Genomic DNA, 19,426 nt, shown 5'->3' on the forward strand with positions numbered 1-19,426 from the left:
CCACAGACTCACTGTGGACTCCTGGAGAACACTTACACTCCTCATTGAGGGGTCAACAGTGGAAATGGAGAGCAGCATCAATTCTTGTGTATCAACATCTTGAAGGATCTATTGAAACAATCATGAAGAAGGCATGCCAGTAGCTCTACTGTCTCAGGAGTTTGAGGAGATTTAGCATGTTGCCAAAGATTCTTGCAAATTTTTATAGATGTACCCTGGAGAGCATTCTGGTTGGTTGCATCACAGCCTGGTGCAGAGGCTCCAATGCACAGTATCGCAAGAAGCTAGAGGGTGGTAGATGCAGCCAACTCCATCCCAGATGCAACACTCCCCACCACTGAGGGCATCTTCAAGAGGCGGTGCCTGAAAATGGCGGCATCCAATACCAAGGATCCTCACCATCTGGGACATGCTCTCCTCTCTTTACCACCAGCGAGGAGGAGGGACAGGGACCTGATGACCCACACTGAATGATTCAAGATCACCCTCTTCCCCTCTGTCATCAGATTTCCAAATGGACCGTGAACACTACCTCATGATTCCTTTATTTTTGCACTATGCACTTGTAATTTATAGCAATTTTATGTCTTGCTCTGTACTGCAGCTGCAAAAGAACAGATTTCATGTCATTTAAGACAGTGATAGTAAACTTGATTCTTTTCTGAGCACCCTGCGCATTCCAGGAGAATGGCTGCTTGTTGCCACCTTACAGGAAGGATGGGAAGGTATTAGAGCGGTTCCAAAAAACATTTACAAGAATGGTTATTGTTATGCTGTTACAAAGAGTGATTATGGGTGCTGGGACTGTATCATTTGACAAGAGAAGCCTGAGGGAATGTCTGATAGAAAAATATTAAAAAAGATGGGCTGTCTGCAGGGAAAGTGGATAGAGAATCTACTGGTGGAGGGTTGCTGGGGGCAAGGGAATTTGGAGTGCTTTAAAGTAAATCTATTTTCAGCTGCATTGTCGATGGAATTAGATAAATATATGGTGGAGAAGAACTTGTAGGAAGATGAGGAAAGGGCTGATGGCTGAAACTAGTGTATTACTTTAGTAGGGAGCCAGTACCGATACGATGGGTTCGTGGCTTCTTCCTGTGCAGCCATTTTATAATTTGAATTATAAGTTTGAAATCAGCAATTGTTCGTGGAGATCCAAAATGTTTGGAGTCTATGGCACTGCAGAAGCCAGCTGAGTCAAAGTTAAACTATCTTAGTGAGTCACAAGAGGGAGAGGGCACCAAATGCCACTAAAATAATCAGCTGCTTCATCCCTGGTAGCTCATTGACAACAAGGGTGGTAATGAAGGCATATTGGCATGCTTAGCCTCTTTAGTCGAGGCAATGAGTTCAAGAGTTGGGAGATCACGTTCTACTCCTTTGGTTAGGTCACATCTGGAGTACAGCATTCATTTCTTGTCACTCCATTATGGAAAGGCTGTGGCGACTTTGGAGAGGGTGCAGGCGAGGTTTAGCAGGATTAGATGACATATGATATTAGTAGAGGTTGGACAAACTTGGTTCTGTTTGCTCTGGAATGGCAGAGGCTGAAAGAAGACCTGGTGGAAGTTCATAAAATTGCGGAAGGCATAGCTAGAGTAGACAGACAGTATCTTTTTCCTTGAGTTGATAATGTAATACTGCAGAGAATGCATTTTAAGTGAGAGGGGCAAGTTCATAAGAGGTCAGTGGGACCATTTTTTTTTACACAGGGAGTGGTGTGTACTGGAATGTGCTGCCAGGGAAGGTGGAGGTCTGTGGCATTTAAGAGGCTCTTATGAATATGCAGAGGATGGAGGAATATGGATGTTGTGTGGGTGGAAGGAATTAGTTCAATTAGGTGTCATTAGTTTAATTAGTTCAGCATAACATATAACATAGGACACTGCCACACAGTACAGGCCCTTTGGCCTGCAATGTTGTGCTGAGCTCTTGACCTATTGTAAGATCAATCTAACCCTTCCCTCTTATATAGCCTTCTATTTTTCTATCATCAGTGTGCCAATCCAAGAGTTTTTTAATTTATCTGCTTCTACCACCACCCACATCTGGCAGATGTTGCATGCATTCACCACTCTCTGCATATTTTTTAAAAAAACAACATACCTCTGCCATCCCCCTACCCCCTATGCTTTCCTCCAATCATTTATAATGATTCCCCATGGTATTAGCCTTTTCCACCCTCGGAAAAAATCTCTGGCTGTCCACTCGACTGGCTCTTATCATCTCGTACATCGCTGGCCAAAGGACCTGTTCCTGTGTTGTACTGTTCTATGCTCCAAGCTCACTCCTCTCTGCCCCCTCCCTTACGTGCCTCATCCAGTGACCTTATCCGTCTTGCTGAAACAGGCCAATTATTCTGAGTTCAGCTACTCTGGTGTGAATGGGGTAAATAATAGAGCTCTGTTCATCACTTCAACAGGAGCTGTCTATACGACAGGAATGTCATCATTTACAGTTAAATAAGGAGCCCTGCAAAACAAACTGCTGTTTGCACCTTCACCTTGCAATCACAAAACGAGCATGAAGAATTTTGGTCAATTGGGAATATGTCGGATTTAATTATGATGAGTACATTTGTGAACCAGTCACACTTCCTCAGTGATACCTGAACACCTTTGATTTAATCATGGGCTTATTATTGATTTTGAAAGCTCTCATTTTCAAAAGGCATGCAGGATCACATTAATATAATGAAACTAAGCACAGTGATTAAAGTCTGACTGGTGGTTGCTGGATGGAAGGGTCACTGCAAGACTGTAGAAATCTCCGAGGAGCAGCTAGCAGTGAAGATGCTCATCACCGATAAGCACAATTACGAAGCTAATGAGAACACTGACCTTTCCGAGTCTGTTAACACGTTCAGATTTGAGCATGAGTAGGCCAAGCATGAGACTGTGAAAACAAGAACTGGCGTAGGCCATTTGGCCCGTTATATCTGACCCATCAGATTGTCGATGTAACTGGGCCCACTTTCCTGGCCTCTCCCACAAGCTTTAATTCCCTCGCTGATCTATTTCAAGATTCAGGCTAGTCTATTCCGTGTGCATCGAAACACACGGTGAAGTATGTTGATTATGATTCTGGCATCACTGTAGCATGCCCACAATACTTGGCAGAACAGCACAGAGCGCTGCAAAATAGAGCACAACAAGTAACAAAACAACAGCAAAACTAGCCCTGCTCCTCTAACGCCGAGGTAGTCTGATTCTCCGGGCTACAACTGGAGCTCCAAAGACTCTCAACCTATCGAAAGAAGAAATTGTTCTTCATTTCAGTCAAAAGTGGGCATCCTTTTATTCTGAGCCGAAGCTGTCTGGAGTAAAAAATAGATGATGATGAAAACACTCAGGCGATCAGGCAGCATCATATAATGCTTCCGATTGAAGACTCTTTCTCAAAACTGGGAAAAAGAAATAGTAAAGGTAGTTTCAAATTTCAGGGGTGGGGGTTATTGGACAAGGCAAATATATGTGAAAGGGACACAGGAGATTGTGCAGATGTACCATGGCTTCCTCTGCTACCATGATAAGGTTAAACTCAGATCGAAGGAACAAAACCTCATATTCCACCTGGATAGCATCCAACATTTTTTGCTATACTTTTGCTGTTTTTGCGGGGTGAAGATGGCACCAGCGAACAACACAACTAAGGACGACAGCTCATGAAACCTCTTCTTTCACTCTGCTTACATCTTTATCTTTCAAATCTGGTTCTGCTACTGCTGGAGCCTGCGATCTACATTTTGGTGGTGGGTTTTCAGGCCAATTAAGCGATCCGGTGCTTTGCTGTCTCCAAAGGTGTTCAGTGAGATTTCAAGCGAAGTGTAAGGCCTCGAGGTCAAGAAGGCTGGTGACAGGGCCCAAGTCCACTATCGGCTCCATTTCTCACCGATCTCTCTGATTAAAGTCTTGAGGAAGATTGAAATCATTGAGGCAAGAGCAGAAGGTGAGTGAGTGTTCAGTGCCGTCTACCATCCTCTCAATCGCTGCTGCTGCAGGAAGGCGTCTGTGTGTGACTGTCTCCCTCTCCCTTTTGCTTGCTGCTCCTGAGGAAGGTCCCTATGTTCGAATAGTTTCTCTCTCCATCTTGCTTGCTGCTGATGGAAGGTTGTGCTCGAGTCCTGGGTCTCAGGCAAGGTTTAATCAAAGCAGTTTGAGGAATGGACTTTGTAGTTCATGTTATGATGTGTTTCTGGCCACTTTTGTTGCTACTTCGGGTGATTTTGATTGGGGTGGCCTGCAGATAACCAACAGCACCGTGCTTAACTGAACTGATCTCAATAGATAGGCATGGACTCTTTCTATTTTGTGTTTTATATTCTGTGTTTTTTTGCTGATTGTGTGATTTTTTTTGTTTTTGCGCATTGAGGGGTTGGGGTTTGAATGTGTGAATGTGTTCCATGGTTTGTCTGTGGGAAGCCAAATCTCAAGGTTGTATACTGCAAACACACTTTGATAAATGTACTTTAAATCTTTGGACACGATGGCATGAAAATTGATTTCTCTATTTACTCAACTCTATTTCCACATCTGTCCCATCTAACCTCTTTCTTCTCTTTGCTTCATTCCCCATTCTGATTACCCTCTCCCCTCCTCTCCCCTCCTCTCCCCTCCTCTCCCCTCCTCTCCCCTCCTCTCCCCTCCTCTCCCCTCCTCTCCCCTCCTCTCCCCTCCTCTCCCCTCCTCTCCCCTCCTCGTTCTGCCCATCTCCTCCCTCAGGACAACCTTCTTTCCTTTATTCCACGTTCCTCTGTCCTCTCCAGTGAGGTTCCTTCTGCATCAGCCCTTCATCTCTTCCACCTATCCCCACTCAGCTTCTTAATTTATCTCCTCCACCCCACCTACCCACCTTCCTCCTCACCTAGGCCTACCTATCATCTACCAGTTTGCACTTCTCCCCTTCCCAACAACTACTTATTCTGGCTTCAGTCTCCTTCTTTTCCATTCCTGATGAATGGGCTCAGCCTGTCACTTTGACTGTACTTTCCCCTCCTGACTTGCTGAGTTCCTCCAGCATTTTTAGTGTGTTGCTCTGGATTTCTGGCATCTGTTGACTCTTTTGTGTCTATGATTTGCAGCCTTTTGCTGTCTTTTTAGCACAATAATTTCCCTTAGTACCAATTATTGACTGTAACTTACCCATTCACGTTGATCTGTTCTCTCTCTGCAAAGTGAAATATCAGTTAACCTCACCTCTGCATGCGTGCTTTTATTTAATCTATATGTAGTTGCACAGACAGAACAAACTGGCGATGAGTACAAACCTGAATGTCAGAGCATAACGCCAACTGCACCGACAGTTTCGAGACGACAGAGTTCGGAGGAAGAGAGAGAGACAGCGAGGGGAAAGAGTGAATCAGTACAGAAAAAGGCCGTCACATGCGCTAGCAAAGAGACGCGTGAGTAACTGCATAGTACACAGTGAGAAATGCACTACTTGCAAAGTTAAAGTGAAAATAAAACGACGATGACCTTACTTGGGGAAGCTGATGACTCTGATGGTGCTAATGAGGACTGGGAATCGTGTATCGAGAGGGTTGAACTGTATTGTAATGCAAATGATGTGAATGAGGAAAAGAATGTCGCCACACTTCTTAGCTTAATGGGTGCTAAACATATACAGTAGGCTTTTACTCAATTTAGTAACTGCTGAAAAGCCAGCAAGCAAAATGTTCAACGAAATTGTTATAATTTTACAAAATCTCTTAAGCCCTAGGTGCTAGTAATAGCTGAAAGTTTTACATTTCACAAAAGGAACCAGTCAAAAGATGAAAGCATTTATGAATAAATTGCAGAAATGCACAAACAGACAAACAGTTTGTTGAATGCCAGATGAAATGCAATAGTCTTTGGGGTAACTGCAAGGTCTGTGCCTTTGCTAATGCCTAGCTCATGCTTGTGCTCGGTAGCGGGTGTGCCTTCTTTTTGCTGAGGGGGGAAGAGGGTATCAATGCCTTGTTGCCACTTACTTGCGGGAGGGGGGAGATAGGGAGGGACTTTGGGGTCCTCACCGTTAACTGTTCATATTTTGGGGCACTTCTCTGTTTTCGTGGATGTTTGTGAAGAAAAAGCATTTCAGGATGTATATTGTATACATTTGTCTGACATTAAACTGGACCTTTGAACCCTTGAACTTTCCCAGTACTGTAACTTTGAAGATGGACTTTCTGATGCATTAAGGTTCCTTAAGATTGTTATAGCTGGGGGTGGTAATGGGAATAAGCTCCCACTACCTACTAAATGCTCCCAATGGGATGCACCTCAAATAGCCTCTGACAACCAAGTCCAGCTCCTGGTCTTCATGTGTGGCTTAGCTACTAAGCTCAGTGGAACTGTTTCTACTGACAGGAGAAGGGGCAAAGGAGAGTTACTGGTACCTTAAAACTAGTCGCTTCAGGCAGCAGGGATTAATTAGCCATGGTTAGCAGCTCGTCTAGGAGAAGGAAAACTCTGATCTCAAACCTCCACTGCCTTGTGGCTATACCATGAGGAAGTAAACCCCAAGGGAAAAATCTGAAGCTGGAGTCCCTAAGGCAGTCCTACACCGAGTTCAATGCTGACTGGAAACTCCTGCGATGCTTCTGGTACCAAAATGCAGCAGTCTCTGCTGTTCCTTTGGGTTCATCACGTGCATGGAGAGGGGGAGCTTGCTACATGGGCAACATCTTGCTCTTCATATCGTACTGCCCAGGCTTGCACATCTAGACAGCTAGGACACAATATCCGTGGTCAACTCTGAGTGACAGAGGCCCTCACCTGTATGTGGCATGCATAGTCAAAGCACTCAAAAGAGGCTACCGCCCGAAAGAGACCGAACCTTAGAATGGGCATTGACCATTGCAATATTGTTAGGGATTGCAGTTAAAGGTGCAGCATATCTACAGAAAAAGAGGTTAAAATGTGAAATGCACAAAATGTCCCTGAATGGTGCAAACAGCCAAAAATGTTGACGTGGCAAACCCTCCCATGATGCAAATGACTGTTGGTTCAAAGAAAACGTTTGCAGAAAGTCACAAACAAGAGAAAATATGCAGACGCTGGAAATCCAAGCAACACACACAAATCGTTGGAGGAACTCAGCAGGCCAGGCAGCATCTATGGAAAAAAGTACAGTCGATGTTTTGGGCCGAAACCCTCAGTTTGCGTAGAGTGTCACAGACAAGGTCACATCGAGAGAGTGTGCAAGTCAGACGAAAACCACAATCAAAGAGAAAAACCACCCAGTGAAAAGTTTCAAACAGAAAACTAAACAAATGTACAAAGCGACTGAATGTGAATCTGCAGTAGACAACACAGAATCTGACAAAGATGAGCTGTCATAGAACTGCATAGCATTACTTAAGCAGATCGTGAAATCATTTGGATTACAACAGATGTGTTTGGTGTAAAACTGAAAATGGATACGGGGTCAGGTTTATCTGTAACTTCTGAGGCTGACTACAACAGACTGTTTTCTAAGCTACCATTAGAGAAGACCTCAGTGATGCTAAAGACCTACAGAGGTGAAAAAGTGACTCTGAAAGGCAAACTGAAAGTAAATGTGATACATGGAGTCCAAACACAGCGGTTAGAGCTTTACGTGTTGGAAAGTGGAGGGCAAGCACTTTTTGGACGTTAGTGGTTGAGAAAAATCCATCTAGAGCTACAGTGTATCATCAACAGGCAACTGCAGCCCAAATGGTGGCACTAACCAGAGTCTGTCACAGCTGTTTAAAGCTAATGAGAAGGTGTTTGGGAAGGATAAACTCGAAAGGCATGAAGGGCAGAATTGAACTGGATGAAGCAGCAACACCAAGATTCCATAAAGTGCATCCAGTGCCTTATGCATTATTCCTTAAAGTGGATGCTGAACTTCAGAGCTTGGAGGCATCTGGCATTTTCTCCAGAGTTGAGTGGAGCGGTTGTGCCATGCCCATTGTCTCGGTGATCAAGAAAGTAACTGAATGTGAAACTGCATTAGACAACACAGAATCTGGGTGGGGGGAGCTGTTCGCATATGTGGAGACTTCAAAGTGAGCATCAACCTTGTGCTGTGTACTGTGCAGTATCCCCTGCCATGCAGAGAAGACATATTTTTATCTTTGGCAAGCGGAGAGAGGCTTTCAAAGATTGATATGTCACAAGCCTATCTGCAAATGGAGATTAAGAAGTCAAGCAGGAAATTCCTCACAATCAACGCTCACAAGGGACTGTTCCAGCATAATTGTCTTGTCTTTGGCATCACGTCGGCTGCAGCAATTTGGCACAGAGCAATGGACCAAGTGCTTCAAGATATCCCAGGAACACAATGTTAGCTTGATGACATCATTGTGACTGGCAAGAATGATGGAGAGCACCACCAGAGGCTTGGCTAACTGCTTACCAGGCTGAGTGAGTATGGTCTGTGTGCAAAGAGAGAGAAATGTGAGTTTTTCAAGAATGAAATCTCATATTGGGGATATGTCATTGATAAGCATGGTTTACATAAGTCACAAGAGAATATTGAAGCAGTGTTGTCTGCACTCAAACTGGAAAATGAGTCACAATTCAGGTCATACCTAGGACTTGTAAACTTGTACCACCGGTTTCCCCCAAACACTGCTACAGTGCTGGATCCATTGAATGCACTGTTATGGACAGGAGTAAAGTGTGAACGGTCAGAAAGATGTGAAAAAGCATTAATGGAAACAAAGAGACTAATAACATCTGATGAACTGCTCACCCATTATGACCCATCCCTGCCCATCAGACTGGCATGTGATGCATTCCCTTCTGGCATTGGTGGCATTTTATCACACATCGTGAAAGATGGATCTGAATGTGCAATTGCAGTTGCTTCAAGATTACTGATGAGCACAGAATGCAACAATGTACAGATTGACTGAGAGACGCTTAGTCTAATATGGGGAATAAAGAAGATCCAGCACTACCTCTACAGACGCAAGTTTGCCCTAGTGACAGACCACCAGCCCTTCGTGTCCATTTTCAAAGGTTTCAAAGGTACATTTAATGTCAGAGAAATGTACACAGTATACATCCTGAAATGCTTTTTCTTTGCAAACATCCATGAAAACAGAGGAGTGCCCCGAAGAATGAATGACACTTAAATGTTAGAACCCCAAAGACCCTCCCAGCTCCCCCCACCCAGGCATAAGCAACAGCAAAGCAATGACCCCCGCCCCACCCACCAGCAAAAAAATGCATCAGTGCCCCCCACTAAGTACTCAAGAGTGCAGCAAAGCATCAATAAAGACACAGACTTGCAGTATCCCAAAGACTACTCGTTCACCCGGTAATTCAATGTTACCTCTCTCACTAGCATGGGAAAAAGAGGTGTCCCAATTTTACAGCGAGAGGGGAGACATAACAAACAACTCGCTAATTTACGATGTTAGGAAGTTTGTTGCATCGCTTCTTCCGAGCTCCGTGCCCAAAGAGCTCGGGTCTCTGGGCACACAGCCAGCAGCCAGCTTGCTGCTTTTGATCTTCTGGGTACTCCCATGACACACCAGTATCCTGCAACAGCACCGACCTTGAGTCTGCCTGTCTCCAGAGCCACAAAGTCCTGGAACCCTGAAGGTGCTCTAGTCTTCTAGGCCACGTCCTTGGCATATTGAATAGCAGCCATTTGTGAGACCCCAAGAACAAGTCCTATTCCTGCACAGAACCGAAATCAGCTTGTAACTCCAGGTCAGGGTCTTCAAAAGAAACCTGAAAGGGAAAAATAGAGATATTAAAGATAAAATAGAGTTGTTTCTGAAGATGCAAACAAAGGAGTCGCCGTTCAATCCCAGGAATGTCTGCTACCCAGTTGCACCATTGGGCACTTTTCCTAGGAGTCCACCCTTATGACATAAGCGTTCAAGGGTACCAAACAACACAGCAACACTTGTCACGTCTACCACTGTTGGCAACTGAAGAAGAAAAGTTTTCATTCTGTGACCCAGCAGAGGAGTTCCCAGAGCATTGGTGGAGTAGCTGATGTAACAAGTTCTGAAATATGAAGAGAAACAAGGAATGATCCAACATTGTCAAAAGTCTATGACATCACCATGCAAGGATGGCCAGCTCATGGTAATCTTATGTTTTCAGAGGCAAGACCAAACTATCTGTATGTCAAAGAACACTGATGTGTAGATCTTGTGTTGTGGTTCCCTCCAGACTGTGCACCAGAGTGTTAGAGAATCTGCCTGAAGGACACCTGGGTACAGTCAAGATGAGGACTCTCTCCCAGAGCTATGTGTGGTGGCCAGGATAGACAGACAGATTGAAAACTTGAGCAAAAGCTTTTTGTGATGCCACAAAGCTCAAAATGCACCCACACAGGCACCGTTACACTCGTGGGAGTGGCTGTCTTCACCATGGGAAAGAGTGCATATTGGCTTTGCTGGGCTATTCACAGACTCCAGGTTTCTGATGCAATATTAGATATGACCCTTATTAGCTTCATTGAGTTGGTGGAGCCATTAGAATAGTTTCAATATCGTGTCCTCAATAATACATGAATGCATACAGAGAAAATGGATAGAGAACATTCAAGCGTATTCCTCCTTTCAGCATGAACACAGATCATCATCTATCTCAATTATTCTGACTACCGTTCTTACTGCAGTCACATCTTAAAGAGCAAACTAATAGAGTGACCAAGTGATTTTGAAATCATTCTTTTCAGCAACTTTTTACTGAAGGATAAGAAACAAATGAAAGTCATGCTTCCCTTTGTGAGAATATTTGGACACATCACCTAAATAATTGTACCTTCATTGCTGTAGTTTATATTTTCCCCACAGCATATAGAACAGATACTCAGTGGCTGCTTTATTCAGTATGCCTGTACACTTGCTCGTTAATGCAAATACCTAATCATCCAATCATGTGGCAGCAACTCAACACATAAAAGCATGCAGACATGGTCAAGAGGTTCATTTGTTGCCCAGACCAAACATCAGAATGGGGTAGTAATGTGATCTAATTGACTTTGACCGTGGAATGATTACTGGTGTCAGACAGGATAGTTTGAGTATCTCAGAAACTGCTGATCTCCTGGGACTTTCACACACAACAGTCTCTCATATTTACAGAGAATGGCATGGAAAACTAAAAACATCCAGAGAGCAGCATTTCTGTGCACAAAAATGTCTTGCTAATGAGAGAGGTCAGATATGAATGGCCAGAATGGCTAAAGCTAGCAAGGAGGCAACAGTTACTCAAATAACCTGTGAAACACTTTGGTTCCTTCGGCTGTGTAAGTCTAGGGAAGACAATCTCCAGCCATGGCAAATGTGTGAGATTGAGGGGCGAGCCCACCCCAAAACCTCTGTTTGTGTGGATGCTGCGTGATTCGTTACCCTGTTACAAATCAGTACCACAAAGTAAAGACAGTACACCACATACAATTAAATGATTTAGCGTTATAATTCTTAATCCAACTAAAGGGTTAGTAAAGAAAAAACAAAACAAGAAGAAAAGGGCCGGTTTTAATGAAACAGTCTAATGTGCCCAAGTTGGAGTTCACGGTTTCCCCTTCACCTATCCTCCTTCGATCTCTCTGAGCTTCGTCGAATCATGGCCTTCTCCGGGTCGAGTCCTAGACCTCTTCTCTCCAGAGTCTTCTCCCTTCATCTCCCGCTGAACAAAAGACCCAGCTCACCCCGGTGTCAGGCACACAACACAAAAAACACACTCCCTTCACTGGACAGCTCGCATTCCAAAGCACCCGTTATCGCTAACCGTAACCCAAACACTGCTTCTACAGAAAGACCATTATGTTAGCAGTGAAACCTTTCCCAGGGGGGTTACACATGTCACAACAGTGGTGCTCATAAGAGCATCTCTGAATGTAAAACGCATTGAATGTTGAAACGGATAGGCTACAGTAGCAGAAGATCTCCTTATTACGTACAGTGGCACCTGATTGTGGAACGCTACGGCACAGCAACAGGCTCTTGGCCCACAATGTTTTGTTGAAGTAATTAGACTAGCCATTAAATGTCTAATAATGCTTTCTGCCAATACAATGTCCATATCCCTCCATTCTCTGCATATTCATATACCTTTCTAAGTTACCCAAGTACCTCTGTCATAACTCCTTCCACCACCACTCCTAGCAGCACATCCTTGGCACCCACTACTCTCTCATGTGTTAAAAAATTTGCTCTGCATGTCTCCTTTGAATTGTCCTCCACTATTAGAGATTTTGACCATTATATGAAAAGTCTGCTCATTTTCTGCAGCGTTAGGGATATTACAATCAAACCAATACATCTTCAGCATCCAATAAAAGATTTAAGCTTTCCCATCTCAGCAAAGATTAAACTGAATCCAAGCTGTGACATAGTAGGAATAAGTCAAAGATCTGAACAGTCACCGTCTTATCTTTGCTGTTGTTTCGAATAACTTTATATTCATGCACCCAGAAGTAAAATTGTTTCATTAAGAAACTAGAATTTTTATTGGCATGTTCAAGGGAAAGTACTTTTCCAGCTCCTGATAAATCATCATTGAGTGATGGATCATGTAATCAATGGGCCGCATATGTACTTACCATGTTCTCGCAATCATTCTGATTATGGACGATAGGAGGAAGCCAGGGGCCCACAAGCCAGTCTTCAGCAGAAGTGGAGAAATTCATTAACTTTAAATTCCTTGGTGTTATCATTTCAGTGGATCATTGAGCAAATGTACAAGGAGTGTTGCTGAAAGAAAGCAGCATCCTTCATCAAGGAGTACCACCATCCAGGCCAGGCTCTCTTCTTGTTGCTGCCATTGGGAAGGAGCAACAGGAGCCTCGGGTCCCACACCAGGTGGTGTGGGACTCTTTAAACATCAGGCTCCTGAACCAGCCTGGATAAATCACTCACCTCAACACTGAACTGATTCCACAAACCATGGACTCACTCTCAAGGAGCTTTTCTTTCTATATTTGTAGTTTGTCGTCTTTTTGCTCATTGGTTGTCCGCCCATCTTTGTGTGTAATTTTTGATTGATTTTATTGTTTCTTTGCATCTACTGTGAATGCCCGTAAGAAAATGAATCTTGTAGTAGCATATAGTGACATGTACATACTTTGATAATAAATTTACTTTGAACTTTGAAGCTGTTCATAAGGTCTAATGGGGTTAGTCACAGAGTGATGGTGCTTGTCTGTTATTCGTTACTAGTAGCAGGGTTGTGGGTCATTTCCAGCAGGGTAGGCTGGGCTAATAAAGACAGAAAGAGACTGATCCTCACCCATTTGACCGGACAACTCGCCCCATGGCACCCCTGGCCTCACGCTATCACCGGAAGTGTGGAGAGGATACCGAATGATGTATCACAGCCCAATATGGGAGCACCAGTGCTCTCGAATGGAAAAGTCTGCAAAAAATAGTGGATACAGCCCAGTTTCATCACAGTTAAATCTCTCCCCACCATTAAGCACATTTACAAGGAGTGCTGTCGCAGGAAAGCAGCATCCACCATCCAGGCCATGCTGTCTTCTTGCTGCTGCCATGTGGAAAGGTACGGGAGCATCAGGTCCCACTCCACCAGGTTCAGGAACAGTTATTATCATTCAACCATCAGGCTCCTTAACCAGAGGGGATGACTTCACTGACCCCAATACTGAACTGATTCCACAACAGGGAGACAACCCATAGGCTCAATTTTAAGGACTCTGCAACTTGTGTTCTCAATATTTATTACGTATTTATTATAATTATTACTTTTTTCTCTTTTTTTGTACTTGCGCATTTTGTTGTGTTTTGCATGTTGGTTGTTTGCCCGTACTTGTCGTGTACATCTTCATTGATGCTATTGTCTTTCTTTGTATTTACTGTGAATCTCAACATAGTATATGCTGACATACTTTGTGCACTGGTAACAAATTTACTTTGAAGTTTAAACATGGCTGTAAATATGTTTTTGTTGCTTTTGTGTGTACTTGCGACAGTAAACTTGTGTTTGTATATCAGATCATCTGTGATCACACAGAATGGCAGAGAAGGCTTAAGGAACTGTAGTATCTCAGAACAAGAATCAGAATCAAGTTTAACATCACCAGCATATGTTGTGAAATTTGTTGTTTTATAGTACTGTGCTAAAGTCTTAGGCACGAATGTGTAACTGGGTTGCCAAAAGCCTTTGCTTATTACTGTAGTGACTTTATGTATTGCATTGTACTGCTGCCACAGAAAAAAACACATTTCGTGACATTTGTGAGTGACGATAGACCTGATTCTGATATGGGTCTCTATTTTGGACTGAGAGTGGAAAGGGGGCAGGGAGAGAGGAATCATGGTTGAGAAGAGGGGAAGGGAGAGGGGAGGGATCGTGAACCACTAGAGAGACATTCTGTATTGATCAATAATCCAATTGTATGGAATCAAATGAGCTTGCCTGATGGGTGTGTCTGCTCCTGTTCCAGCTCCCTCCCTGTCTCGGGCCCTCCTTCTCAGCCACCTGTCCTACACTCCTCCCGCCAAACTCTACCCTCACCATTCCCAACACCCTCTTTTCCTGCCAGATTTACAAACTCATTCTCCGCTCCACGTTGACAAATATAGTACTGTGCAGAGATATTGGCACCCTAGCCATATGTATGTGCCTAAGAATTTGGCACATTACTGTATGTGATGAAATTTGTTGTTTTATGACAACAGATATGTGCAATACGTAACAAAGAATGTGTGTGGCTGTTAGACACTACATCATACTTAGACTGAATAGTTTTTAAATAGCATCAGTTGCGTATGTTCAAGAAACAGTGATTTTTGTCACGAATGGTTTACTCATGGCAGCTTCAAGCATTCAAACTTAAAGATGCCAGAAATGGCTGGGAGTGAAAATGAAACCATTTCTTTACTTCAGCAAGTCAGAAACTATGAAGAAATTGAAGTATTGACAATCATCTTGAATGTTAGAATGAAAATTAAGATTTGGAGGATGCAATTGTCAGAAATTGTATGAAGGCTGTCCATTATCTACACTAGGTGCCTGTGCTGATTTTGTTCATTTACATTTAATCAAAAGAACATAGTAATGAAATTCCTCCATCGATAAATATAGGGAACTAATACACAGTTTTATAGTCCTGTAGTATAGTTCTAATGTGTTCTGTATTTCATTTAATTACATAATTTGTTATTCAGTTAAATGGTAGTTTGTCTTTTTTTATACCTTTTAAATAATTTCCATGAAACTTTGGCTGATTGGAGCAAACGCTTTGTTCTGCTACTAAGTCTTTGAGTGCGTGTCTTCGGACTCCTGTACCTCTTCCTTGATAGTAGCAAAGAGAAGAGGGCATAGTACATCTGGACAAATTTGCTAGAGTCTTTAGTGGCATACCATATCTCTTTAAACTCCTAATGAAATACAGCGTTTGTATTTGCATCACTATGTTGGACCCAGGATAGATATTCAGAGATGTTGACACCCAGAAACTTGAAATTGCTCATCCTTTCCACTGCTGATCCTCGATGACGATTGTTGTGTGTTCCCTTGATTTCCCCTTCTAGAAGTCCACAGTCCACTCCTTGGTCTTACCGACATTCTGTGCAAGGTTGTTGTTGCGACACCACTCAACCAGCTGATCTATTTCACTCCTGTCCACCTCCTCGTCACCATCTGAAATTCTGCCAACAATAGCTGTGTCATCAGCAAATTTATAGCTGGCGTTTGAGCTGTGCCTGGTCGTACAGTCATGGGTGTAGAGAGAGTGGAGTGGCAGGCTAAGCATATATCCTTGAGTTATACTGGTCTTGATTGTCAGCAAGGAGGAGGTGTTATTTCCAATTCAATCTGCCCCTGGTCTGATTCTAATGATGTATCACCCATTTTTTTCACCTAGTTCTCTTCATCATGATATAGAAAGACAGATTATTGACCACAAGTTAGGTAGCATCTATTGTACCACGCTCAATAAGGTCTTGCTGAATGGCGTTCATCTCTGCCTTGTCTTGACATTTGACTATCAACCTGACAGAAGTGTATAGAAGTATATATTCCCTAAAGTTTGTCAGCATAGTTGGGAAATGTAACTATTTGTCCGCTGCAATTAACTCAGTCTGTGAAAAGTTAAGTAAACCATAGCAAATCAGAGTTGTGAGTTCAAGTGCAGCACCACTGATTTCTCTCCAGGGTCTTGGCTGACACTCTAGCGCTGTGGAGAGAGGCCATCTCATTGTCCACGAAACTTGATTCAGATCAAGTTTAAGATGATAAGGGGCATCGATCTTGCGGAGCCGGAGGCTTTTTTCCAAGGGCTGAAATAGTTAACACGAGGGGGCATAGTTTTAAGCTGCTTGGAAGTAGGTACAAGGGGGATGTCAGGGGTAAGTTTTTCCACACAGAGAGTGGTGAGTGCATAGAATGCACTGCCACTGATGGTGATAGAGGTGGATACGATAGGGTCTTTTAAGAGACTCTTAGATAGGTACGTGGAGCTTGGGAAAATAAAGGGCTATGCTGTAGGGAAACTCTAGGCAGTTTCTAGAGTAGGTTGCATGGTCGGCACAACATTGTGGGCCGAAGGGCCTGTAATGTGCTGTAGATTTTTTGTTTCTATCACAGAATGCAAATCATTTCTGCCTTCTAGAAGAGGAGAGGTCAAAATTAGTGACGTAAAATATCTTTGAACTGAAAGATTATTGATGTAGTGCTATTATCAAACCCGTACCATTGTCAAAGCAGAAATGGTTTGAAATATCTGTCCTAGGAGGATCTTTCCATTTATTATAGTGATTAATGTGAAAGTGCTTTCAGATATAGCGTTTATGCCCGAAGATGTCTTCCTAATGTCTTTGCTCTTTCCTTTAGATTTAGAGCTGATACTTTCCATTATCAAGCTATTACTGAACTGAAAGCTTGGAACGAGTGGGGGATTTATTGAACAGAAATTGGCAGAGAGAGAGAGTAAGAGGAATAGGCATACAACGGATGAACATCACATTCTACTGAAAAATCGCTTCAAAATGCTTGCAATATCATCTTCAAATAGCACAAGAAATTGTACCATTTATACTCAATGGGCTGAATGGCCTAATTGTTCTGGTCCTATGGACAAGTGAGCCTTTTACACTGTCCATTTATTGGTCTGTTGGAACAGTCGTACTCCAAGTCACCAAGTACAATAGCTAAATGATTTCTGTATATGTTACTTTTAGGAATACACAATTGATGCACATCAACTGCTTAGGCATGAATCCAGCCTGTTTGTCCCCATGGCAAAATAGTAAAGGCATTCTTATTCTATGGGGCTTAGCACCTAAGAAGAAGATAAAAATTATTCATCTGCTTTTAATTGTCTTAAATGCGAAGATCACCTCTGCATTACCAGAGAATTCAGACACTCAGTTGCTTCTAAACACCTTCACAATTTGATCTGATTCACTGAGCTCAGCACAAATACATTTCTAGCAGTGCAGTGACCAGGGAACCCCTCACACAAAATAGGACGTAGACCACTGAATGGTAGTAGTATAGTAGAGTAGTCGTAGTGCCGTCATTCAAGTCATGTATGATGTTCTCCTCAGGTTTGTCTATTGGTGGGTCCTCAGGTGGCTGTTCAGGCCGACCTAGGCCTGCCCTGTTCTCCACTTGCTGATCGTCACCAGACTTAATCCAGGTAACTGAATAGGAACAGGCCCTTCATCCCACAATGTCTGTGCTGGCCACAATGAAAAATTAAACTAAACATATCCACGTGCACATGATCCACATCCCTGTGTTCAAAGTAAATTTATTATTGAAGTACGTACTTGTCACCAAGTATGACCCAGGCATTTGTTTTATTGCGGACCTACTCAGTAAGTTGAAGAACCACAATAGAATCAAAGGCTGGACGACCAGTGCAGAAGACAACAAACTGAAAATTCAAAAGAAAAATTAATAATAATAAATAAGTAATAAATATTGAGAACTTGAGATGAAGAGTCCTTGAAAGTGAGTCTATAGCTTGTGGAAACAGTTCAGTGATGGGGCAAGTGAAGTTATCCTCTCTGGTTCAAGAGCCCGATGGTTCAGCAGTAATAACTACTCCTGGACCTGATGGTTAGAGTCCTGAAACTCCTGTACCTTCTTCCTGATGGTAGCAGCAAGAATTACCTAATTAAAAAATGCTCTTACAAAGTGAAACCAAGTGACATAGGTGACAACAAGGCTCTGCTCCCGGATGAGCTCAATGCCTTCTACGCTTGCTTTGACCATCAAAACATGGAGGAACTTTCACAAACTCCCACCGCCCTTAATGGCTCTGTGATTTCAGTCTGTAAGGCCAATATAAGAGCATCACTCAGGATGGTGAACATATGGAAAGCATCCAGCTCAGGTGGGCTACCTGGTTGAGTACGAAAGACCTGTGCTGATGAACTGGCTGTAGTGTTCGCCTGTATCTTTAAGCTCTCACTTCAGCAGTCTGAGTTACCCATCTGAGTCAAGCAGACTCCAATTATACTGGTGCATAAAAAGAGCATGGTAGCCTGCCTCAGTAACTATCGTTCGGTCGCACTTACAGAGCATCCAGTGTGATGAAGTGCTTTGAGAGGTCGGCGATGAAAAATATCAACTTCTGCCTGAGAAATGACTTGGATCCGCTCCAATTTGCCTACTGTCACAACAGGTCCACAGCAGATGCCATTTCATTTTCTCTTCACTCAACCCTGGAATATCTGGACAGCAAAGATACTGTATGTACATTAGAATGCTTTTATCAACTACAGCTTGGGATTCAGTACCACCATTCCCGAAATCTAATCATTAAGCTTCAAGACTTTGACCTCAATACCTCCTTGTGGAAATAGATCCTCTATTCCTCATTTGCAGGTCCCAGGCAGTTCAGATTGCAAAAAACATCTCCACCACAATCTCTACCAGCACAGGGCTGTGCGCTTGGCCAGAGGGGATAACTTCATTTGCTCCATCTCTCAAGTACTCTTCATCTCATGTTCTCAATATTTGTTGCTTATTTATTACTGTTATTTCTTTTTTTTTCCCTTTGTATTTTCACATTTTATTGTCTTTTGCACACTGGTTGTCCATCCTGTTGGGTACGGTTTTTCATGGCTTCTAATACAATTATTAGATTACTGAGTATATTTGCAAGAAAGTGCATCTCAGGGTTGTATATGGTGACATATAAATTTATTTTGAACTTTTTCCCTGCGCATCCATGTTCCTGTCTAAATGTCTCTAAAGCACCATTATCGAGTCTGCTTCCACCAGCACCCTTCCAACGTGTTCCTAGTGTTTACTACTCTGTGTAGACACCTTGTGTTGTCCTCCACTGACGATGTTATGGCCTCTAGTATTTGATATTTCTATCCCCAGCAAAGGATTCTTTCTATCCACCTTGTCTATGTTTCTCATAATTTGTAAAACTTCTCTTAGGTCTCCACTCTAGAGCAGGGATAATCAACCTTTTTTATAACCGTTAACTGAGGTGTCCGTGGACCCCAGTTTGGTAACCCCTG

Source organism: Mobula birostris, chromosome 3 (genome assembly GCF_030028105.1).
Source record: "Mobula birostris isolate sMobBir1 chromosome 3, sMobBir1.hap1, whole genome shotgun sequence".
Taxonomy (NCBI): domain Eukaryota; kingdom Metazoa; phylum Chordata; class Chondrichthyes; order Myliobatiformes; family Myliobatidae; genus Mobula; species Mobula birostris.